This window comes from Pristiophorus japonicus, unplaced genomic scaffold (genome assembly GCF_044704955.1).
Source record: "Pristiophorus japonicus isolate sPriJap1 unplaced genomic scaffold, sPriJap1.hap1 HAP1_SCAFFOLD_29, whole genome shotgun sequence".
In the NCBI taxonomy this organism is placed as follows: domain Eukaryota; kingdom Metazoa; phylum Chordata; class Chondrichthyes; family Pristiophoridae; genus Pristiophorus; species Pristiophorus japonicus.
In genome coordinates this window covers 7,871,654-7,894,904 of record NW_027252668.1, presented here as the reverse complement: position 1 = coordinate 7,894,904, position 23,251 = coordinate 7,871,654, and the positions used below count along the sequence as shown (strand labels likewise).

General features: G+C 45.2%; 1 protein-coding gene and 16 non-coding genes across 17 annotated transcripts in view; all 17 read right to left on the bottom strand.

The window, feature by feature from the left end:
• The window catches only part of LOC139248232 (zinc finger protein 84-like), a 1,036,220-nt gene that overhangs the window by 292,190 nt on the left and 720,779 nt on the right, over positions 1-23,251 (bottom strand). The gene's annotated exons all lie outside the window — the stretch shown is intronic.
• Positions 876-946, bottom strand: trnag-gcc (transfer RNA glycine (anticodon GCC)). Its single transcript has one exon. It is a non-coding gene; the product is annotated as a tRNA-Gly (tRNA).
• Positions 2,358-2,428, bottom strand: trnag-gcc (transfer RNA glycine (anticodon GCC)). The gene has a single exon. It is a non-coding gene; the product is annotated as a tRNA-Gly (tRNA).
• trnag-gcc (transfer RNA glycine (anticodon GCC)) lies at positions 3,839-3,909 on the bottom strand. The gene has a single exon. It is a non-coding gene; the product is annotated as a tRNA-Gly (tRNA).
• Positions 5,321-5,391, bottom strand: trnag-gcc (transfer RNA glycine (anticodon GCC)). Its single transcript has one exon. It is a non-coding gene; the product is annotated as a tRNA-Gly (tRNA).
• Positions 6,803-6,873, bottom strand: trnag-gcc (transfer RNA glycine (anticodon GCC)). The gene has a single exon. It is a non-coding gene; the product is annotated as a tRNA-Gly (tRNA).
• Positions 8,285-8,355, bottom strand: trnag-gcc (transfer RNA glycine (anticodon GCC)). Its single transcript has one exon. It is a non-coding gene; the product is annotated as a tRNA-Gly (tRNA).
• Positions 9,767-9,837, bottom strand: trnag-gcc (transfer RNA glycine (anticodon GCC)). The gene has a single exon. It is a non-coding gene; the product is annotated as a tRNA-Gly (tRNA).
• Positions 11,249-11,319, bottom strand: trnag-gcc (transfer RNA glycine (anticodon GCC)). The gene has a single exon. It is a non-coding gene; the product is annotated as a tRNA-Gly (tRNA).
• On the bottom strand, positions 12,731-12,801 carry trnag-gcc (transfer RNA glycine (anticodon GCC)). Its single transcript has one exon. It is a non-coding gene; the product is annotated as a tRNA-Gly (tRNA).
• trnag-gcc (transfer RNA glycine (anticodon GCC)) lies at positions 14,214-14,284 on the bottom strand. The gene has a single exon. It is a non-coding gene; the product is annotated as a tRNA-Gly (tRNA).
• On the bottom strand, positions 15,696-15,766 carry trnag-gcc (transfer RNA glycine (anticodon GCC)). The gene has a single exon. It is a non-coding gene; the product is annotated as a tRNA-Gly (tRNA).
• Positions 17,178-17,248, bottom strand: trnag-gcc (transfer RNA glycine (anticodon GCC)). The gene has a single exon. It is a non-coding gene; the product is annotated as a tRNA-Gly (tRNA).
• Positions 18,660-18,730, bottom strand: trnag-gcc (transfer RNA glycine (anticodon GCC)). The gene has a single exon. It is a non-coding gene; the product is annotated as a tRNA-Gly (tRNA).
• On the bottom strand, positions 20,142-20,212 carry trnag-gcc (transfer RNA glycine (anticodon GCC)). The gene has a single exon. It is a non-coding gene; the product is annotated as a tRNA-Gly (tRNA).
• Positions 21,625-21,695, bottom strand: trnag-gcc (transfer RNA glycine (anticodon GCC)). The gene has a single exon. It is a non-coding gene; the product is annotated as a tRNA-Gly (tRNA).
• On the bottom strand, positions 23,107-23,177 carry trnag-gcc (transfer RNA glycine (anticodon GCC)). Its single transcript has one exon. It is a non-coding gene; the product is annotated as a tRNA-Gly (tRNA).

Here is a 23,251-nt window from a genome sequence, read left to right as displayed (position 1 = left end):
AGTCGATCCAGTCTTTCTTCATGTCAGTCCTGCCATCCCTGGAATCAGTCTGGTGAATATTCGCTACACTCACTCAAAAGCAAGAATGTCCTTCCTCAGATTAGATGATCATAACTGCACACAATACTCAAGGTCTGGTCTCACCAAGATCCTGTACAAGTCTCCATGCTCCGATACCCTAATCTCCTCGCTATGAAGGCCAGCATGACATTTGCTTCCTTTACTGCATGCTGTACCCGTATTTATGAATGATTTCAACGACTGATGTACCAAAATACCCAGATCTCAATACCCCTCCGCTTTTACAAATCGGTCAACATTCAGATAAAATTCTACCTTCAAGGTTTTGCCACCAAAGTGGAAAAACTCACACTTATCTACATTATATGGCATGTGCCATCCATTTGCCCATTCACCTAATCTGTCCAATCCCGCTGCAGCCTCCTAGCATCCTCCTCGCAGCTCGCTCTGCCACCCAGCTTGGTGTGATTTGCAAACTTGGAGATATTACATTGATGGAATTATTGTAAATCGCCACAGCTCGAGGAAACGGTACCGCCGCTCCTTTCTGCTCCTCCTTATTAAACTGCCGCCCAGCCTTGCTCCCGCTCATCTCTGCTGCCGCACTGTAAACAGCCACTCTTGTGTGTTCTCGCTTTTTAAATTGCCGCTTCCCTCTGCTCGTGCTATTTGAAAAATGACTCAAATCCTTTGCTCCCTCACTTTACAAGCGCTCCTCACTGCTCCCGCTCTTTATACAGAAGGAGATCTGTGCCTCCGCTCATTTAACAGCCGCTCCTCTCTGTGTCCGCGCTTTAAACAGTCGGTCAGCTTAATTTTTAAATGCACGGTTTCCGAAATACTTCCATAAAAACTGCGTTGGCCGGGAATCGAACCCGGGTCTCCCGCGTGGCAGGCGAGAATTCTACCCCTGAACCACCAATGCTCACATTACGGACGCATTCAAGTTTAAAGATAGTGCAATTAGCGTTTAATTTTTGCTAATAAAAGGCGAAGAACAACAAAGCACCTCATATTCTGAAGATAGAAACATAGAAACTTAGAAAGTAGGTGCAGGTGTAGGCCATTCGTATATTCCAGCCAGCACCACCATTCAATATGATCATGGCTGAGCATGCAACTTCACTTCACCTTCCTGATATCTCTCCATACCCCTTGATCATTTTAGCCGTGAGGGCCATATCTCACTCTCTTTAGAGTATATCTATCAAACTGGGTTCCACATCTTTCTGTGGTACAGAATTCCAGAGGTTCACAATGATCTGAGTGAAGAAGTTTCTCCTCGTGTCGGTCCTAAATCGTTTACACGTTATCCTTAGACTGTGACCGCTTGTACTCGGCTTCCTGCATTCGGACTGCGGGAACCTTTTTACGCCATCAAACCTGTCCATTCCCGACCAAATTGTAATTGTTTCTATGAGTTCCCCTCTCATTCTTCTAAATTCCAGCGAGTATAAGCCTAGTCGATCCAGTCTTTCTTCATGTCAGTCCTGCCATCCCTGGAATCAGTCTGGTGAATATTCGCTACACTCACTCAAAAGCAAGAATGTCCTTCCTCAGATTAGATGATCATAACTGCACACAATACTCAAGGTCTGGTCTCACCAAGATCCTGTACAAGTCTCCATGCTCCGATACCCTAATCTCCTCGCTATGAAGGCCAGCATGACATTTGCTTCCTTTACTGCATGCTGTACCCGTATTTATGAATGATTTCAACGACTGATGTACCAAAATACCCAGATCTCAATACCCCTCCGCTTTTACAAATCGGTCAACATTCAGATAAAATTCTACCTTCAAGGTTTTGCCACCAAAGTGGAAAAACTCACACTTATCTACATTATATGGCATGTGCCATCCATTTGCCCATTCACCTAATCTGTCCAATCCCGCTGCAGCCTCCTAGCATCCTCCTCGCAGCTCGCTCTGCCACCCAGCTTGGTGTGATTTGCAAACGTGGAGATATTACATTGATGGAATTAATGTAAATCGCCACAGCTCGAGGAAACGGTACCGCCGCTCCTTTCTGCTCCTCCCTATTAAACTGCCGCCCAGCCTTGCTCCCGCTCATCTCTGCTGCCGCACTGTAAACAGCCACTCTTGTGTGTTCTCGCTTTTTAAATTGCCGCTTCCCTCTGCTTGTGCTATTTGAAAAATGACTCAAATCCTTTACTCCCTCACTTTACAAGCGCTCCTCACTGCTCCCGCTCTTTATACAGAAGGAGATCTGTGCCTCCGCTCATTTAACAGCCGCTCCTCTCTCTGTCCGCTCTTTAAACAGTCGGTAAGCTTAATTTTTAAATGCACGGTTTCCGAAATACTTCCATTAAAACTGCATTGGCCGGGAATCGAACCCGGGTCTCCCGCGTGGCAGGCGAGAATTCTACCCCTGAACCACCAATGCTCACATTACGGACACATTCAAGTTTAAAGATAGTGCAATTAGAGTTTAATTTTTGCTAATAAAAGGCGAAGAACAACAAAGCACCTCATATTCTGAAGATAGAAACATAGAAACTTAGAAAGTAGGTGCAGGAGTAGGCCATTCGTATATTCCAGCCAGCACCACCATTCAAAATGATCATGGCTGAGCATGCAACTTCACTTCCCCTTCCTGATTTCTCTCCATACCTCTTGATCATTTTAGCCGTGAGGGCCATATCTCACTCTCTTTAGAGTATATCTATCCAACTGGGTTCCACATCTTTCTGTGGTACAGAATTCCAGAGGTTCACAATGATCTGAGTGAAGAAGTTTCTCCTCGTGTCGGTCCTAAATGGTTTACACTTTATCCTCAGACTGTGACCGCTTGTACTCGGCTTCCTGCATTCGGACTGCGGGAACCTTTTTACGCCATCAAACCTGTCCATTCCCGACCAAATTGTAAATGTTTCTATGAGTTCCCCTCTCATTCTTCTAAATTCCAGCGAGTATAAGCCTAGTCGATCCAGTCTTTCTTCATGTCAGTCCTGCCATCCCTGGAATCAGTCTGGTGAATATTCGCTACACTCCCTCAAAAGCAAGAACGTCCTTCCTCAGATTAGATGATCATAACTGCACACAATACTCAAGGTCTGGTCTCACCAAGATCCTGTACAAGTCTCCATGCTCCGATACCCTAATCTACTCGCTATGAAGGCCAGCATGACATTTGCTTCCTTTACTGCATGATGTACCCGTAGTTATGAATGATTTCAACGACTGATGTACCAAAATACCCGGTCTCAATACACCTCCGCCTTTACAAATCGGTCAACATTCAGATAAAATTCTACCTTCAAGGTTTTGCCACCAAAGTGGAAAAACTCACACTTATCTACATTATATGGCATGTGCCATCCATTTGCCCATTCACCTAATCTGTCCAATCCCGCTGCAGCCTCCTAGCATCCTCCTCGCAGCTCGCTCTGCCACCCAGCTTGGTGTGATTTGCAAACTTGGAGATATTACATTGATGGAATTATTGTAAATCGCCACAGCTCGAGGAAACGGTACCGCCGCTCCTTTCTGCTCCTCCTTATTAAACTGCCGCCCAGCCTTGCTCCCGCTCATCTCTGCTGCCGCACTGTAAACAGCCACTCTTGTGTGTTCTCGCTTTTTAAATTGCCGCTTCCCTCTGCTCGTGCTATTTGAAAAATGACTCAAATCCTTTACTCCCTCACTTTACAAGCGCTCCTCACTGCTCCCGCTCTTTATACAGAAGTATATCTGTGCCTCCGCTCATTTAACAGCCGCTCCTCTCTGTGTCCGCGCTTTAAACAGTCGGTCAGCTTAATTTTTAAATGCACGGTTTCCGAAATACTTCCATAAAAACTGCATTGGCCGGGAATCGAACCCGGGTCTCCCGCGTGGCAGGCGAGAATTCTACCCCTGAACCACCAATGCTCACATTACGGACACATTCAAGTTTAAAGATAGTGCAATTAGAGTTTAATTTTTGCTAATAAAAGGCGAAGAACAACAAAGCACCTCATATTCTGAAGATAGAAACATAGAAACTTAGAAAGTAGGTGCAGGAGTAGGCCATTCGTATATTCCAGCCAGCACCACCATTCAAAATGATCATGGCTGAGCATGCAACTTCACTTCCCCTTCCTGATATCTCTCCATACCCCTTGATCATTTTAGCCGTGAGGGCCATATCTCACTCTCTTTAGAGTATATCTATCAAACTGGGTTCCACATCTTTCTGTGGTACAGAATTCCAGAGGTTCACAATGATCTGAGTGAAGAAGTTTCTCCTCGTGTCGGTCCTAAATCGTTTACACGTTATCCTTAGACTGTGACCGCTTGTACTCGGCTTCCTGCAATCGGACTGCGGGAACCTTTTTACGCCATCAAACCTGTCCATTCCCGACCAAATTGTAAATGTTTCTATGAGTTCCCCTCTCATTCTTCTAAATTCCAGCGAGTATAAGCCTAGTCGATCCAGTCTTTCTTCATGTCAGTCCTGCCATCCCTGGAATCAGTCTGGTGAATATTCGCTACACTCACTCAAAAGCAAGAATGTCCTTCCTCAGATTAGATGATCATAACTGCACACAATACTCAAGGTCTGGTCTCACCAAGATCCTGTACAAGTCTCCATGCTCCGATACCCTAATCTCCTCGCTATGAAGGCCAGCATGACATTTGCTTCCTTTACTGCATGCTGTACCCGTATTTATGAATGATTTCAACGACTGATGTACCAAAATACCCAGATCTCAATACCCCTCCGCTTTTACAAATCGGTCAACATTCAGATAAAATTCTACCTTCAAGGTTTTGCCACCAAAGTGGAAAAACTCACACTTATCTACATTATATGGCATGTGCCATCCATTTGCCCATTCACCTAATCTGTCCAATCCCGCTGCAGCCTCCTAGCATCCTCCTCGCAGCTCGCTCTGCCACCCAGCTTGGTGTGATTTGCAAACGTGGAGATATTACATTGATGGAATTATTGTAAATCGCCACAGCTCGAGGAAACGGTACCGCCGCTCCTTTCTGCTCCTCCCTATTAAACTGCCGCCCAGCCTTGCTCCCGCTCATCTCTGCTGCCGCACTGTAAACAGCCACTCTTGTGTGTTCTCGCTTTTTAAATTGCCGCTTCCCTCTGCTCGTGCTATTTGAAAAATGACTCAAATCCTTTACTCCCTCACTTTACAAGCCCTCCTCACTGCTTCCGCTCTTTATACAGAAGTATATCTGTGCCTCCGCTCATTTAACAGCCGCTCCTCTCTGTGTCCGCGCTTTAAACAGTCGGTCAGCTTAATTTTTAAATGCACGGTTTCCGAAATACTTCCATAAAAACTGCATTGGCCGGGAATCGAACCCGGGTCTCCCGCGTGGCAGGCGAGAATTCTACCCCTGAACCACCAATGCTCACATTACGGACACATTCAAGTTTAAAGATAGTGCAATTAGAGTTTAATTTTTGCTCATAAAAGGCGAAGAACAACAAAGCACCTCATATTCTGAAGATAGAAACATAGAAACTTAGAAAGTAGGTGCAGGAGTAGGCCATTCGTATATTCCAGCCAGCACCACCATTCAATATGATCATGGCTGAGCATGCAACTTCACTTCCCCTTCCTGATATCTCTCCATACCCCTTGATCATTTTAGCCGTGAGGGCCATATCTCACTCTCTTTAGAGTATATCTATCCAACTGGGTTCCACATCTTTCTGTGGTACAGAATTCCAGAGGTTCACAATGATCTGAGTGAAGAAGTTTCTCCTCGTGTCGGTCCTAAATCGTTTACACTTTATCCTTAGACTGTGACCGCTTGTACTCGGCTTCCTGCATTCGGACTGCGGGAACCTTTTTACGCCATCAAACCTGTCCAATCCCGACCAAATTGTAAATGTTTCTATGAGTTCCCCTCTCATTCTTCTAAATTCCAGCGAGTATAAGCCTAGTCGATCCAGTCTTTCTTCATGTCAGTCCTGCCATCCCTGGAATCAGTCTGGTGAATATTCGCAACACTCACTCAAAAGCAAGAATGTCCTTCCTCAGATTAGATGATCATAACTGCACACAATACTCAAGGTCTGGTCTCACCAAGATCCTGTACAAGTCTCCATGCTCCGATACCCTAATCTACTCGCTATGAAGGCCAGCATGACATTTGCTTCCTTTACTGCATGCTGTACCCGTATTTATGAATGATTTCAACGACTGATGTACCAAAATACCCAGATCTCAATACCCCTCCGCTTTTACAAATCGGTCAACATTCAGATAAAATTCTACCTTCAAGGTTTTGCCACCAAAGTGGAAAAACTCACACTTATCTACATTATATGGCATGTGCCATCCATTTGCCCATTCACCTAATCTGTCCAATCCCGCTGCAGCCTCCTAGCATCCTCCTCGCAGCTCGCTCTGCCACCCAGCTTGGTGTGATTTGCAAACTTGGAGATATTACATTGATGGAATTATTGTAAATCGCCACAGCTCGAGGAAACGGTACCGCCGCTCCTTTCTGCTCCTCCTTATTAAACTGCCGCCCAGCCTTGCTCCCGCTCATCTCTGCTGCCGCACTGTAAACAGCCACTCTTGTGTGTTCTCGCTTTTTAAATTGCCGCTTCCCTCTGCTCGTGCTATTTGAAAAATGACTCAAATCCTTTGCTCCCTCACTTTACAAGCGCTCCTCACTGCTCCCGCTCTTTATACAGAAGGAGATCTGTGCCTCCGCTCATTCAACAGCCGCTCCTCTCTGTGTCCGCTCTTTAAACAGTCGGTCAGCTTAATTTTTAAATGCACGGTTTCCGAAATACTTCCATAAAAACTGCATTGGCCGGGAATCGAACCCGGGTCTCCCGCGTGGCAGGCGAGAATTCTACCCCTGAACCACCAATGCTCACATTACGGACACATTCAAGTTTAAAGATAGTGCAATTAGAGTTTAATTTTTGCTAATAAAAGGCGAAGAACAACAAAGCACCTCATATTCTGAAGATAGAAACATAGAAACTTAGAAAGTAGGTGCAGGAGTAGGCCATTCGTATATTCCAGCCAGCACCACCATTCAAAATGATCATGGCTGAGCATGCAACTTCACTTCCCCTTCCTGATATCTCTCCATACCCCTTGATCATTTTAGCCGTGAGGGCCATATATCACTCTCTTTAGAGTATATCTATCCAACTGGGTTCCACATCTTTCTGTGGTACAGAATTCCAGAGGTTCACAATGATCTGAGTGAAGAAGTTTCTCCTCGTGTCGGTCCTAAATCGTTTACACTTTATCCTTAGACTGTGACCGCTTGTACTCGGCGTCCTGCATTCGGACTGCGGGAACCTTTTTACGCCATCAAACCTGTCCATTCCCGACCAAAATGTAAATGTTTCTATGAGTTCCCCTCTCATTCTTCTAAATTCCAGCGAGTATAAGCCTAGTCGATCCAGTCTTTCTTCATGTCAGTCCTGCCATCCCTGGAATCAGTCTGGTGAATATTCGCTACACTCACTCAAAAGCAAGAATGTCCTTCCTCAGATTAGATGATCATAACTGCACACAATACTCAAGGTCTGGTCTCACCAAGATCCTGTACAAGTCTCCATGCTTCGATACCCTAATCTCCTCGCTATGAAGGCCAGCATGACATTTGCTTCCTTTACTGCATGCTGTACCCGTATTTATGAATGATTTCAACGACTGATGTACCAAAATACCCAGATCTCAATACCCCTTCGCTTTTACAAATCGGTCAACATTCAGATAAAATTCTACCTTCAAGGTTTTGCCACCAAAGTGGAAAAACTCACACTTATCTACATTATATGGCATGTGCCATCCATTTGCCCATTCACCTAATCTGTCCAATCCCGCTGCAGCCTCCTAGCATCCTCCTCGCAGCTCGCTCTGCCACCCAGCTTGGTGTGATTTGCAAACTTAGAGATATTACATTGATGGAATTATTGTAAATCGCCACAGCTCGAGGAAACGGTACCGCCGCTCCTTTCTGCTCCTCCTTATTAAACTGCCGCCCAGCCTTGCTCCCGCTCATCTCTGCTGCCGCACTGTAAACAGCCACTCTTGTGTGTTCTCGCTTTTTAAATTGCCGCTTCCCTCTGCTCGTGCTATTTGAAAAATAACTCAAATCCTTTACTCCCTCACTTTACAAGCGCTCCTCACTGCTCCCGCTCTTTATACAGAAGTATATCTGTGCCTCCGCTCATTTAACAGCCGCTCCTCTCTGTGTCCGCGCTTTAAACAGTCGGTCAGCTTAATTTTTAAATGCACGGTTTCCGAAATACTTCCATAAAAACTGCATTGGCCGGGAATCGAACCCGGGTCTCCCGCGTGGCAGGCGAGAATTCTACCCCTGAACCACCAATGCTCACATTACGGACACATTCAAGTTTAAAGATAGTGCAATTAGAGTTTAATTTTTGCTAATAAAAGGCGAAGAACAACAAAGCACCTCATATTCTGAAGATAGAAACATAGAAACTTAGAAAGTAGGTGCAGGTGTAGGCCATTCGTATATTCCAGCCAGCACCACCATTCAATATGATCATGGCTGAGCATGCAACTTCACTTCCCCTTCCTGATATCTCTCCATACCCCTTGATCATTTTAGCCGTGAGGGCCATATCTCACTCTCTTTAGAGTATATCTATCAAACTGGGTTCCACATCTTTCTGTGGTACAGAATTCCAGAGGTTCACAATGATCTGAGTGAAGAAGTTTCTCCTCGTGTCGGTCCTAAATCGTTTACACTTTATCCTTAGACTGTGACCGCTTGTACTCGGCTTCCTGCATTCGGACTGCGGGAACCTTTTTACGCCATCAAACCTGTCCATTACCGACCAAATTGTAAATGTTTCTATGAGTTCCCCTCTCATTCTTCTAAATTCCAGCGAGTATAAGCCTAGTCGATCCAGTCTTTCTTCATGTCAGTCCTGCCATCCCTGGAATCAGTCTGGTGAATATTCGCTACACTCACTCAAAAGCAAGAATGTCCTTCCTCAGATTAGATGATCATAACTGCACACAATACTCAAGGTCTGGTCTCACCAAGATCTTGTACAAGTCTCCATGCTCCGATACCCTAATCTCCTCGCTATGAAGGCCAGCATGACATTTGCTTCCTTTACTGCATGCTGTACCCGTATTTATGAATGATTTCAACGACTGATGTACCAAAATACCCAGATCTCAATACCCCTCCGCTTTTACAAATCTGTCAACATTCAGATAAAATTCTACCTTCAAGGTTTTGCCACCAAAGTGGAAAAACTCACACTTATCTACATTATATGGCATGTGCCATCCATTTGCCCATTCACCTAATCTGTCCAATCCCGCTGCAGCCTCCTAGCATCCTCCTCGCAGCTCGCTCTGCCACCCAGCTTGGTGTGATTTGCAAACTTGGAGATATTACATTGATGGAATTATTGTAAATCGCCACAGCTCGAGGAAACGGTACCGCCGCTCCTTTCTGCTCCTCCTTATTAAACTGCCGCCCAGCCATGCTCCCGCTCATCTCTGCTGCCGCACTGTAAACAGCCACTCTTGTGTGTTCTCGCTTTTTAAATTGCCGCTTCCCTCTGCTCGTGCTATTTGAAAAATAACTCAAATCCTTTACTCCCTCACTTTACAAGCGCTCCTCACTGCTCCCGCTCTTTATACAGAAGTATATCTGTGCCTCCGCTCATTTAACAGCCGCTCCTCTCTGTGTCCGCGCTTTAAACAGTCGGTCAGCTTAATTTTTAAATGCACGGTTTCCGAAATACTTCCATAAAAACTGCATTGGCCGGGAATCGAACCCGGGTCTCCCGCGTGGCAGGCGAGAATTCTACCCCTGAACCACCAATGCTCACATTACGAACACATTCAAGTTTAAAGATAGTGCAATTAGAGTTTAATTTTTGCTAATAAAAGGCGAAGAACAACAAAGCACCTCATATTCTGAAGATAGAAACATAGAAACTTAGAAAGTAGGTGCAGGAGTAGGCCATTCGTATATTCCAGCCAGCACCACCATTCAATATGATCATGGCTGAGCATGCAACTTCACTTCCCCTTCCTGATATCTCTCCATACCCCTTGATCATTTTAGCCGTGAGGGCCATATCTCACTCTCTTTAGAGTATATCTATCCAACTGGGTTCCACATCTTTCTGTGGTACAGAATTCCAGAGGTTCACAATGATCTGAGTGAAGAAGTTTCTCCTCGTGTCGGTCCTAAATCGTTTACACTTTATCCTTAGACTGTGACCGCTTGTACTCGGCTTCCTGCATTCGGACTGCGGGAACCTTTTTACGCCATCAAACCTGTCCATTCCCGACCAAATTGTAAATGTTTCTATGAGTTCCCCTCTCATTCTTCTAAATTCCAGCGAGTATAAGCCGAGTCGATCCAGTCTTTCTTCATGTCAGTCCTGCCATCCCTGGAATCAGTCTGGTGAATATTCGCTACACTCACTCAAAAGCAAGAATGTCCTTCCTCAGATTAGATGATCATAACTGCACACAATACTCAAGGTCTGGTCTCACCAAGATCCTGTACAAGTCTCCATGCTCCGATACCCTAATCTCCTCGCTATGAAGGCCAGCATGACATTTGCTTCCTTTACTGCATGCTGTACCCGTATTTATGAATGATTTCAACGACTGATGTACCAAAATACCCAGATCTCAATACCCCTCCGCTTTTACAAATCGGTCAACATTCAGATAAAATTCTACCTTCAAGGTTTTGCCACCAAAGTGGAAAAACTCACACTTATCTACATTATATGGCATGTGCCATCCATTTGCCCATTCACCTAATCTGTCCAATCCCGCTGCAGCCTCCTAGCATCCTCCTCGCAGCTCGCTCTGCCACCCAGCTTGGTGTGATTTGCAAACTTGGAGATATTACATTGATGGAATTATTGTAAATCGCCACAGCTCGAGGAAACGGTACCGCCGCTCCTTTCTGCTCCTCCTTATTAAACTGCGGCCCAGCCTTGCTCCCGCTCATCTCTGCTGCCGCACTGTAAACAGCCACTCTTGTGTGTTCTCGCTTTTTAAATTGCCGCTTCCCTCTGCTCGTGCTATTTGAAAAATGACTCAAATCCTTTACTCCCTCACTTTACAAGCGCTCCTCACTGCTCCCGCTCTTTATACAGAAGTATATCTGTGCCTCCGCTCATTTAACAGCCGCTCCTCTCTGTGTCCGCGCTTTAAACAGTCGGTCAGCTTAATTTTTAAATGCACGGTTTCCGAAATACTTCCATAAAAACTGCATTGGCCGGGAATCGAACTCGGGTCTCCCGCGTGGCAGGCGAGAATTCTACCCCTGAACCACCAATGCTCACATTACGGACACATTCAAGTTTAAAGATAGTGCAATTAGAGTTTAATTTTTGCTAATAAAAGGCGAAGAACAACAAAGCACCTCATATTCTGAAGATAGAAACATAGAAACTTAGAAAGTAGGTGCAGGAGTAGGCCATTCGTATATTCCAGCCAGCACCACCATTCAATATGATCATGGCTGAGCATGCAACTTCACTTCCCCTTCCTGATATCTCTCCATACCCCTTGATCATTTTAGCCGTGAGGGCCATATCTCACTCTCTTTAGAGTATATCTATCCAACTGGGTTCCACATCTTTCTGTGGTACAGAATTCCAGAGGTTCACAATGATCTGAGTGAAGAAGTTTCTCCTCGTGTCGGTCCTAAATCGTTTACACTTTATCCTTAGACTGTGACCGCTTGTACTCGGCTTCCTGCATTCGGACTGCGGGAACCTTTTTACGCCATCAAACCTGTCCATTCCCGACCAAATTGTAAATGTTTCTATGAGTTCCCCTCTCATTCTTCTAAATTCCAGCGAGTATAAGCCTAGTCGATCCAGTCTTTCTTCATGTCAGTCCTGCCATCCCTGGAATCAGTCTGGTGAATATTCGCTACACTCACTCAAAAGCAAGAATGTCCTTCCTCAGATTAGATGATCATAACTGCACACAATACTCAAGGTCTGGTCTCACCAAGATCCTGTACAAGTCTCCATGCTCCGATACCCTAATCTCCTCGCTATGAAGGCCAGCATGACATTTGCTTCCTTTACTGCATGCTGTACCCGTATTTATGAATGATTTCAACGACTGATGTACCAAAATACCCAGATCTCAATACCCCTCCGCTTTTACAAATCGGTCAACATTCAGATAAAATTCTACCTTCAAGGTTTTGCCACCAAAGTGGAAAAACTCACACTTATCTACATTATATGGCATGTGCCATCCATTTGCCCATTCACCTAATCTGTCCAATCCCGCTGCAGCCTCCTAGCATCCTCCTCGCAGCTCGCTCTGCCACCCAGCTTGGTGTGATTTGCAAACTTGGAGATATTACATTGATGGAATTATTGTAAATCGCCACAGCTCGAGGAAACGGTACCGCCGCTCCTTTCTGCTCCTCCTTATTAAACTGCCGCCCAGCCTTGCTCCCGCTCATCTCTGCTGCCGCACTGTAAACAGCCACTCTTGTGTGTTCTCGCTTTTTAAATTGCCGCTTCCCTCTGCTCGTGCTATTTGAAAAATGACTCAAATCCTTTACTCCCTCACTTTACAAGCGCTCCTCACTGCTCCCGCTCTTTATACAGAAGTATATCTGTGCCTCCGCTCATTTAACAGCCGCTCCTCTCTGTGTCCGCGCTTTAAACAGTCGGTCAGCTTAATTTTTAAATGCACGGTTTCCGAAATACTTCCATAAAAACTGCATTGGCCGGGAATCGAACCCGGGTCTCCCGCGTGGCAGGCGAGAATTCTACCCCTGAACCACCAATGCTCACATTACGGACACATTCAAGTTTAAAGATAGTGCAATTAGAGTTTAATTTTTGCTCATAAAAGGCGAAGAACAACAAAGCACCTCATATTCTGAAGATAGAAACATAGAAACTTAGAAAGTAGGTGCAGGAGTAGGCCATTCGTATATTCCAGCCAGCACCACCATTCAATATGATCATGGCTGAGCATGCAACTTCACTTCCCCTTCCTGATATCTCTCCATACCCCTTGATCATTTTAGCCGTGAGGGCCATATCTCACTCTCTTTAGAGTATATCTATCCAACTGGGTTCCACATCTTTCTGTGGTACAGAATTCCAGAGGTTCACAATGATCTGAGTGAAGAAGTTTCTCCTCGTGTCGGTCCTAAATCGTTTACACTTTATCCTTAGACTGTGACCGCTTGTACTCGGCTTCCTGCATTCGGACTGCGGGAACCTTTTTACGCCATCAAACCTGTCCATTCCCGACCAAATTGTAAATGTTTCTATGAGTTCCCCTCTCATTCTTCTAAATTCCAGCGAGTATAAGCCTAGTCGATCCAGTCTTTCTTCATGTCAGTCCTGCCATCCCTGGAATCAGTCTGGTGAATATTCGCTACACTCACTCAAAAGCAAGAATGTCCTTCCTCAGATTAGATGATCATAACTGCACACAATACTCAAGGTCTGGTCTCACCAAGATCCTGTACAAGTCTCCATGCTCCGATACCCTAATCTCCTCGCTATGAAGGCCAGCATGACATTTGCTTCCTTTACTGCATGCTGTACCCGTATTTATGAATGATTTCAACGACTGATGTACCAAAATACCCAGATCTCAATACCCCTCCGCTTTTACAAATCGGTCAACATTCAGATAAAATTCTACCTTCAAGGTTTTGCCACCAAAGTGGAAAAACTCACACTTATCTACATTATATGGCATGTGCCATCCATTTGCCCATTCACCTAATCTGTCCAATCCCGCTGCAGCCTCCGAGCATCCTCCTCGCAGCTCGCTCTGCCACCCAGCTTGGTGTGATTTGCAAACTTGGAGATATTACATTGATGGAATTATTGTAAATCGCCACAGCTCGAGGAAACGGTTCCGCCGCTCCTTTCTGCTCCTCCTTATTAAACTGCCGCCCAGCCTTGCTCCCGCTCATCTCTGCTGCCGCACTGTAAACAGCCACTCTTGTGTGTTCTCGCTTTTTAAATTGCCGCTTCCCTCTGCTCGTGCTATTTGAAAAATGACTCAAATCCTTTTACTCCCTCACTTTACAAGCGCTCCTCACTGCTCCCGCTCTTTATACAGAAGTATATCTGTGCCTCCGCTCATTTAACAGCCGCTCCTCTCTGTGTCCGCGCTTTAAACAGTCGGTCAGCTTAATTTTTAAATGCACGGTTTCCGAAATACTTCCATAAAAACTGCATTGGCCGGGAATCGAACCCGGGTCTCCCGCGTGGCAGGCGAGAATTCTACCCCTGAACCACCAATGCTCACATTACAGACACATTCAAGTTTAAAGATAGTGCAATTAGAGTTTAATTTTTGCTAATTAAAGGCGAAGAACAACAAAGCACCTCATATTCTGAAGATAGAAACATAGAAACTTAGAAAGTAGGTGCAGGTGTAGGCCATTCGTATATTCCAGCCAGCTCCACCATTCAATATGATCATGGCTGAGCATGCAACTTCACTTCCCCTTCCTGATATCTCTCCATACCCCTTGATCATTTTAGCCGTGAGGGCCATATCTCACTCTCTTTCGAGTATATCTATCCAACTGGGTTCCACATCTTTCTGTGGTACAGAATTCCAGAGGTTCACAATGATCTGAGTGAAGAAGTTTCTCCTCGTGTCGGTCCTAAATCGTTTACACTTTATCCTTAGACTGTGACCGCTTGTACTCGGCTTCCTGCATTCGGACTGCGGGAACCTTTTTACGCCATCAAACCTGTCCATTCCCGACCAAATTGTAAATGTTTCTATGAGTTCCCCTCTCATTCTTCTAAATTCCAGCGAGTATAAGCCTAGTCGATCCAGTCTTTCTTCATGTCTGTCCTGCCATCCCTGGAATCAGTCTGGTGAATATTCGCTACACTCACTCAAAAGCAAGAATGTCCTTCCTCAGATTAGATGATCATAACTGCACACAATACTCAAGGTCTGGTCTCACCAAGATCCTGTACAAGTCTCCATGCTCCGATACCCTAATCTCCTCGCTATGAAGGCCAGCATGACATTTGCTTCCTTTACTGCATGCTGTACCCGTATTTATGAATGATTTCAACGACTGATGTACCAAAATACCCAGATCTCAATACCCCTCCGCTTTTACAAATCGGTCAACATTCAGATAAAATTCTACCTTCAAGGTTTTGCCACCAAAGTGGAAAAACTCACACTTATCTACATTATATGGCATGTGCCATCCATTTGCCCATTCACCTAATCTGTCCAATCCCGCTGCAGCCTCCTAGCATCCTCCTCGCAGCTCGCTCTGCCACCCAGCTTGGTGTGATTTGCAAACTTGGAGATATTACATTGATGGAATTATTGTAAATCGCCACAGCTCGAGGAAACGGTACCGCCGCTCCTTTCTGCTCCTCCTTATTAAACTGCCGCCCAGCCTTGCTCCCGCTCATCTCTGCTGCCGCACTGTAAACAGCCACTCTTGTGTGTTCTCGCTTTTTAAATTGCCGCTTCCCTCTGCTCGTGCTATTTGAAAAATAACTCAAATCCTTTACTCCCTCACTTTACAAGCGCTCCTCACTGCTCCCGCTCTTTATACAGAAGTATATCTGTGCCTCCGCTCATTTAACAGCCGCTCCTCTCTGTGTCCGCGCTTTAAACAGTCGGTCAGCTTAATTTTTAAATGCACGGTTTCCGAAATACTTCCATAAAAACTGCATTGGCCGGGAATCGAACCCGGGTCTCCCGCGTGGCAGGCGAGAATTCTACCCCTGAACCACCAATGCTCACATTACGGACACATTCAAGTTTAAAGATAGTGCAATTAGAGTTTAATTTTTGCTAATAAAAGGCGAAGAACAACAAAGCACCTCATATTCTGAAGATAGAAACATAGAAACTTAGAAAGTAGGTGCAGGTGTAGGCCATTCGTATATTCCAGCCAGCACCACCATTCAATATGATCATGGCTGAGCATGCAACTTCACTTCCCCTTCCTGATATCTCTCCATACCCCTTGATCATTTTAGCCGTGAGGGCCATATCTCACTCTCTTTAGAGTATATCTATCAAACTGGGTTCCACATCTTTCTGTGGTACAGAATTCCAGAGGTTCACAATGATCTGAGTGAAGAAGTTTCTCCTCGTGTCGGTCCTAAATCGTTTACACTTTATCCTTAGACTGTGACCGCTTGTACTCGGCTTCCTGCATTCGGACTGCGGGAACCTTTTTACGCCATCAAACCTGTCCATTACCGACCAAATTGTAAATGTTTCTATGAGTTCCCCTCTCATTCTTCTAAATTCCAGCGAGTATAAGCCTAGTCGATCCAGTCTTTCTTCATGTCAGTCCTGCCATCCCTGGAATCAGTCTGGTGAATATTCGCTACACTCACTCAAAAGCAAGAATGTCCTTCCTCAGATTAGATGATCATAACTGCACACAATACTCAAGGTCTGGTCTCACCAAGATCTTGTACAAGTCTCCATGCTCCGATACCCTAATCTCCTCGCTATGAAGGCCAGCATGACATTTGCTTCCTTTACTGCATGCTGTACCCGTATTTATGAATGATTTCAACGACTGATGTACCAAAATACCCAGATCTCAATACCCCTCCGCTTTTACAAATCTGTCAACATTCAGATAAAATTCTACCTTAAAGGTTTTGCCACCAAAGTGGAAAAACTCACACTTATCTACATTATATGGCATGTGCCATCCATTTGCCCATTCACCTAATCTGTCCAATCCCGCTGCAGCCTCCTAGCATCCTCCTCGCAGCTCGCTCTGCCACCCAGCTTGGTGTGATTTGCAAACTTGGAGATATTACATTGATGGAATTATTGTAAATCGCCACAGCTCGAGGAAACGGTACCGCCGCTCCTTTCTGCTCCTCCTTATTAAACTGCCGCCCAGCCATGCTCCCGCTCATCTCTGCTGCCGCACTGTAAACAGCCACTCTTGTGTGTTCTCGCTTTTTAAATTGCCGCTTCCCTCTGCTCGTGCTATTTGAAAAATAACTCAAATCCTTTACTCCCTCACTTTACAAGCGCTCCTCACTGCTCCCGCTCTTTATACAGAAGTATATCTGTGCCTCCGCTCATTTAACAGCCGCTCCTCTCTGTGTCCGCGCTTTAAACAGTCGGTCAGCTTAATTTTTAAATGCACGGTTTCCGAAATACTTCCATAAAAACTGCATTGGCCGGGAATCGAACCCGGGTCTCCCGCGTGGCAGGCGAGAATTCTACCCCTGAACCACCAATGCTCACATTACGAACACATTCAAGTTTAAAGATAGTGCAATTAGAGTTTAATTTTTGCTAATAAAAGGCGAAGAACAACAAAGCACCTCATATTCTGAAGATAGAAACATAGAAACTTAGAAAGTAGGTGCAGGAGTAGGCCATTCGTATATTCCAGCCAGCACCACCATTCAATATGATCATGGCTGAGCATGCAACTTCACTTCCCCTTCCTGATATCTCTCCATACCCCTTGATCATTTTAGCCGTGAGGGCCATATCTCACTCTCTTTAGAGTATATCTATCCAACTGGGTTCCACATCTTTCTGTGGTACAGAATTCCAGAGGTTCACAATGATCTGAGTGAAGAAGTTTCTCCTCGTGTCGGTCCTAAATCGTTTACACTTTATCCTTAGACTGTGACCGCTTGTACTCGGCTTCCTGCATTCGGACTGCGGGAACCTTTTTACGCCATCAAACCTGTCCATTCCCGACCAAATTGTAAATGTTTCTATGAGTTCCCCTCTCATTCTTCTAAATTCCAGCGAGTATAAGCCGAGTCGATCCAGTCTTTCTTCATGTCAGTCCTGCCATCCCTGGAATCAGTCTGGTGAATATTCGCTACACTCACTCAAAAGCAAGAATGTCCTTCCTCAGATTAGATGATCATAACTGCACACAATACTCAAGGTCTGGTCTCACCAAGATCCTGTACAAGTCTCCATGCTCCGATACCCTAATCTCCTCGCTATGAAGGCCAGCATGACATTTGCTTCCTTTACTGCATGCTGTACCCGTATTTATGAATGATTTCAACGACTGATGTACCAAAATACCCAGATCTCAATACCCCTCCGCTTTTACAAATCGGTCAACATTCAGATAAAATTCTACCTTCAAGGTTTTGCCACCAAAGTGGAAAAACTCACACTTATCTACATTATATGGCATGTGCCATCCATTTGCCCATTCACCTAATCTGTCCAATCCCGCTGCAGCCTCCTAGCATCCTCCTCGCAGCTCGCTCTGCCACCCAGCTTGGTGTGATTTGCAAACTTGGAGATATTACATTGATGGAATTATTGTAAATCGCCACAGCTCGAGGAAACGGTACCGCCGCTCCTTTCTGCTCCTCCTTATTAAACTGCGGCCCAGCCTTGCTCCCGCTCATCTCTGCTGCCGCACTGTAAACAGCCACTCTTGTGTGTTCTCGCTTTTTAAATTGCCGCTTCCCTCTGCTCGTGCTATTTGAAAAATGACTCAAATCCTTTACTCCCTCACTTTACAAGCGCTCCTCACTGCTCCCGCTCTTTATACAGAAGTATATCTGTGCCTCCGCTCATTTAACAGCCGCTCCTCTCTGTGTCCGCGCTTTAAACAGTCGGTCAGCTTAATTTTTAAATGCACGGTTTCCGAAATACTTCCATAAAAACTGCATTGGCCGGGAATCGAACTCGGGTCTCCCGCGTGGCAGGCGAGAATTCTACCCCTGAACCACCAATGCTCACATTACGGACACATTCAAGTTTAAAGATAGTGCAATTAGAGTTTAATTTTTGCTAATAAAAGGCGAAGAACAACAAAGCACCTCATATTCTGAAGATAGAAACATAGAAACTTAGAAAGTAGGTGCAGGAGTAGGCCATTCGTATATTCCAGCCAGCACCACCATTCAATATGATCATGGCTGAGCATGCAACTTCACTTCCCCTTCCTGATATCTCTCCATACCCCTTGATCATTTTAGCCGTGAGGGCCATATCTCACTCTCTTTAGAGTATATCTATCCAACTGGGTTCCACATCTTTCTGTGGTACAGAATTCCAGAGGTTCACAATGATCTGAGTGAAGAAGTTTCTCCTCGTGTCGGTCCTAAATCGTTTACACTTTATCCTTAGACTGTGACCGCTTGTACTCGGCTTCCTGCATTCGGACTGCGGGAACCTTTTTACGCCATCAAACCTGTCCATTCCCGACCAAATTGTAAATGTTTCTATGAGTTCCCCTCTCATTCTTCTAAATTCCAGCGAGTATAAGCCTAGTCGATCCAGTCTTTCTTCATGTCAGTCCTGCCATCCCTGGAATCAGTCTGGTGAATATTCGCTACACTCACTCAAAAGCAAGAATGTCCTTCCTCAGATTAGATGATCATAACTGCACACAATACTCAAGGTCTGGTCTCACCAAGATCCTGTACAAGTCTCCATGCTCCGATACCCTAATCTCCTCGCTATGAAGGCCAGCATGACATTTGCTTCCTTTACTGCATGCTGTACCCGTATTTATGAATGATTTCAACGACTGATGTACCAAAATACCCAGATCTCAATACCCCTCCGCTTTTACAAATCGGTCAACATTCAGATAAAATTCTACCTTCAAGGTTTTGCCACCAAAGTGGAAAAACTCACACTTATCTACATTATATGGCATGTGCCATCCATTTGCCCATTCACCTAATCTGTCCAATCCCGCTGCAGCCTCCTAGCATCCTCCTCGCAGCTCGCTCTGCCACCCAGCTTGGTGTGATTTGCAAACTTGGAGATATTACATTGATGGAATTATTGTAAATCGCCACAGCTCGAGGAAACGGTACCGCCGCTCCTTTCTGCTCCTCCTTATTAAACTGCCGCCCAGCCTTGCTCCCGCTCATCTCTGCTGCCGCACTGTAAACAGCCACTCTTGTGTGTTCTCGCTTTTTAAATTGCCGCTTCCCTCTGCTCGTGCTATTTGAAAAATGACTCAAATCCTTTACTCCCTCACTTTACAAGCGCTCCTCACTGCTCCCGCTCTTTATACAGAAGTATATCTGTGCCTCCGCTCATTTAACAGCCGCTCCTCTCTGTGTCCGCGCTTTAAACAGTCGGTCAGCTTAATTTTTAAATGCACGGTTTCCGAAATACTTCCATAAAAACTGCATTGGCCGGGAATCGAACCCGGGTCTCCCGCGTGGCAGGCGAGAATTCTACCCCTGAACCACCAATGCTCACATTACGGACACATTCAAGTTTAAAGATAGTGCAATTAGAGTTTAATTTTTGCTCATAAAAGGCGAAGAACAACAAAGCACCTCATATTCTGAAGATAGAAACATAGAAACTTAGAAAGTAGGTGCAGGAGTAGGCCATTCGTATATTCCAGCCAGCACCACCATTCAATATGATCATGGCTGAGCATGCAACTTCACTTCCCCTTCCTGATATCTCTCCATACCCCTTGATCATTTTAGCCGTGAGGGCCATATCTCACTCTCTTTAGAGTATATCTATCCAACTGGGTTCCACATCTTTCTGTGGTACAGAATTCCAGAGGTTCACAATGATCTGAGTGAAGAAGTTTCTCCTCGTGTCGGTCCTAAATCGTTTACACTTTATCCTTAGACTGTGACCGCTTGTACTCGGCTTCCTGCATTCGGACTGCGGGAACCTTTTTACGCCATCAAACCTGTCCATTCCCGACCAAATTGTAAATGTTTCTATGAGTTCCCCTCTCATTCTTCTAAATTCCAGCGAGTATAAGCCTAGTCGATCCAGTCTTTCTTCATGTCAGTCCTGCCATCCCTGGAATCAGTCTGGTGAATATTCGCTACACTCACTCAAAAGCAAGAATGTCCTTCCTCAGATTAGATGATCATAACTGCACACAATACTCAAGGTCTGGTCTCACCAAGATCCTGTACAAGTCTCCATGCTCCGATACCCTAATCTCCTCGCTATGAAGGCCAGCATGACATTTGCTTCCTTTACTGCATGCTGTACCCGTATTTATGAATGATTTCAACGACTGATGTACCAAAATACCCAGATCTCAATACCCCTCCGCTTTTACAAATCGGTCAACATTCAGATAAAATTCTACCTTCAAGGTTTTGCCACCAAAGTGGAAAAACTCACACTTATCTACATTATATGGCATGTGCCATCCATTTGCCCATTCACCTAATCTGTCCAATCCCGCTGCAGCCTCCGAGCATCCTCCTCGCAGCTCGCTCTGCCACCCAGCTTGGTGTGATTTGCAAACTTGGAGATATTACATTGATGGAATTATTGTAAATCGCCACAGCTCGAGGAAACGGTTCCGCCGCTCCTTTCTGCTCCTCCTTATTAAACTGCCGCCCAGCCTTGCTCCCGCTCATCTCTGCTGCCGCACTGTAAACAGCCACTCTTGTGTGTTCTCGCTTTTTAAATTGCCGCTTCCCTCTGCTCGTGCTATTTGAAAAATGACTCAAATCCTTTTACTCCCTCACTTTACAAGCGCTCCTCACTGCTCCCGCTCTTTATACAGAAGTATATCTGTGCCTCCGCTCATTTAACAGCCGCTCCTCTCTGTGTCCGCGCTTTAAACAGTCGGTCAGCTTAATTTTTAAATGCACGGTTTCCGAAATACTTCCATAAAAACTGCATTGGCCGGGAATCGAACCCGGGTCTCCCGCGTGGCAGGCGAGAATTCTACCCCTGAACCACCAATGCTCACATTACAGACACATTCAAGTTTAAAGATAGTGCAATTAGAGTTTAATTTTTGCTAATTAAAGGCGAAGAACAACAAAGCACCTCATATTCTGAAGATAGAAACATAGAAACTTAGAAAGTAGGTGCAGGTGTAGGCCATTCGTATATTCCAGCCAGCTCCACCATTCAATATGATCATGGCTGAGCATGCAACTTCACTTCCCCTTCCTGATATCTCTCCATACCCCTTGATCATTTTAGCCGTGAGGGCCATATCTCACTCTCTTTCGAGTATATCTATCCAACTGGGTTCCACATCTTTCTGTGGTACAGAATTCCAGAGGTTCACAATGATCTGAGTGAAGAAGTTTCTCCTCGTGTCGGTCCTAAATCGTTTACACTTTATCCTTAGACTGTGACCGCTTGTACTCGGCTTCCTGCATTCGGACTGCGGGAACCTTTTTACGCCATCAAACCTGTCCATTCCCGACCAAATTGTAAATGTTTCTATGAGTTCCCCTCTCATTCTTCTAAATTCCAGCGAGTATAAGCCTAGTCGATCCAGTCTTTCTTCATGTCTGTCCTGCCATCCCTGGAATCAGTCTGGTGAATATTCGCTACACTCACTCAAAAGCAAGAATGTCCTTCCTCAGATTAGATGATCATAACTGCACACAATACTCAAGGTCTGGTCTCACCAAGATCCTGTACAAGTCTCCATGCTCCGATACCCTAATCTCCTCGCTATGAAGGCCAGCATGACATTTGCTTCCTTTACTGCATGCTGTACCCGTATTTATGAATGATTTCAACGACTGATGTACCAAAATACCCAGATCTCAATACCCCTCCGCTTTTACAAATCGGTCAACATTCAGATAAAATTCTACCTTCAAGGTTTTGCCACCAAAGTGGAAAAACTCACACTTATCTACATTATATGGCATGTGCCATCCATTTGCCCATTCACCTAATCTGTCCAATCCCGCTGCAGCCTCCTAGCATCCTCCTCGCAGCTCGCTCTGCCACCCAGCTTGGTGTGATTTGCAAACTTGGAGATATTACATTGATGGAATTATTGTAAATCGCCACAGCTCGAGGAAACGGTACCGCCGCTCCTTTCTGCTCCTCCTTATTAAACTGCCGCCCAGCCTTGCTCCCGCTCATCTCTGCTGCCGCACTGTAAACAGCCACTCTTGTGTGTTCTCGCTTTTTAAATTGCCGCTTCCCTCTGCTCGTGCTATTTGAAAAATAACTCAAATCCTTTACTCCCTCACTTTACAAGCGCTCCTCACTGCTCCCGCTCTTTATACAGAAGTATATCTGTGCCTCCGCTCATTTAACAGCCGCTCCTCTCTGTGTCCGCGCTTTAAACAGTCGGTCAGCTTAATTTTTAAATGCACGGTTTCCGAAATACTTCCATAAAAACTGCATTGGCCGGGAATCGAACCCGGGTCTCCCGCGTGGCAGGCGAGAATTCTACCCCTGAACCACCAATGCTCACATTACGGACACATTCAAGTTTAAAGATAGTGCAATTAGAGTTTAATTTTTGCTAATAAAAGGCGAAGAAC